Source organism: Triticum aestivum, chromosome 2D (genome assembly GCF_018294505.1).
Source record: "Triticum aestivum cultivar Chinese Spring chromosome 2D, IWGSC CS RefSeq v2.1, whole genome shotgun sequence".
NCBI lineage: Eukaryota > Viridiplantae > Streptophyta > Magnoliopsida > Poales > Poaceae > Triticum > Triticum aestivum.
In genome coordinates this window covers 552,173,620-552,174,868 of record NC_057799.1, presented here as the reverse complement: position 1 = coordinate 552,174,868, position 1,249 = coordinate 552,173,620, and positions in this window count along the sequence as shown.

The window sequence follows — 1,249 nt, the reverse complement described above, 5'->3', positions numbered from 1 at the left end:
ACCGAGTGGGAGGGTTGCCCACCACTCGGTAGGATTTTTCAAACTTAGGCTAGTACTGGACTGCAGCTAAGCCCACGAGTGAGAGGGTTGCTCACCACTCGGTAGAATTTTTTAAACTTAGGCGAGTACCAGACTGCAGCTAAGCCCCCGAGTGGGAGGGTTGCTCACCACTCGGTATGATTTTTTAAACTTAGGCGAGTACTGGACTGTAGCTAAGCCCCCGAATGAGAGGCTTGCTCACCACTCGGTAGGGTTTTTGAAACTTAGGTGAAATGGATTCGCGGCTAAGCCCCCGAGTGAGAGGCTTGCTCACCACTCGGTAGGATTTCTACAAACTTAGGCGAAGCGGATTCGCAGCTTAGTCACCCACTGGGGGATTTTAAACACAAGAATACTCGACGGCAATCATATTTAGATAACTGTAAAAACTCTGTCTTTGATAACCAGCCTAAACAGGTGTTTCTTATTACATCTCGACAGACCGAGTGTTTAAGTATAAAAGGGGCGGAGCAGCTCCGCATTCCAAGCATGGGGCTCGTCTTTCTTGTGTTCGACGTTGTAGAGGTGATACACTCCATTGTGGAGCACTCTGGTAACAATGAAGGGACCTTCCCAAGCTGGAGCGAGCTTGTGTGGTTTCTGCTGATCCACTCAAAGAACCAAATCTCCTTCCTGAAAGGCTCGACCTCTCACATTCCTGGCGTGGAAACGACGCAGGTCTTGCTGATAAATGGTCGACCGGATCAGGGCCATTTCTCTTTCCTCTTCTAGGAGGTCCACTGCGTCTTGCCGTACCTGCTCTGCTTTAGCTTCTGAGAAAAGTTCGACTCGAGGCGCATTGTGAAGCAAGTCACTCAGAAGAATAGCTTCAGCTCCATAGACCAAGAAGAATGGAGTTCGACCAGTCGACCGATTGGGAGTTGTTCTCAAGCCCCAAAGTACTGACGGAAGTTCATCAACCCAGGCGTCTGCTACATGCTTGAGGTCACACATCAGTCGAGGTTTGAGACCTTTTAGAATCAATCCGTTTGCTCTTTCAGCTTGTCCATTCGACTGGGGATGGGCGACTGAAGCATAGTCGACCCGAGTACCTTGAGAAGCGTAGAAAGCTCTGAACTCATCAGAATCAAAGTTCGACCCATTGTTAGTGATGATACTGTGTGGCACACCATATCTGAATGTCAACTCTCTGATAAAACTGACAGCAGTACTGGCTTCGAGATTCTTGATAGGCTTGGCTTCAATCCAT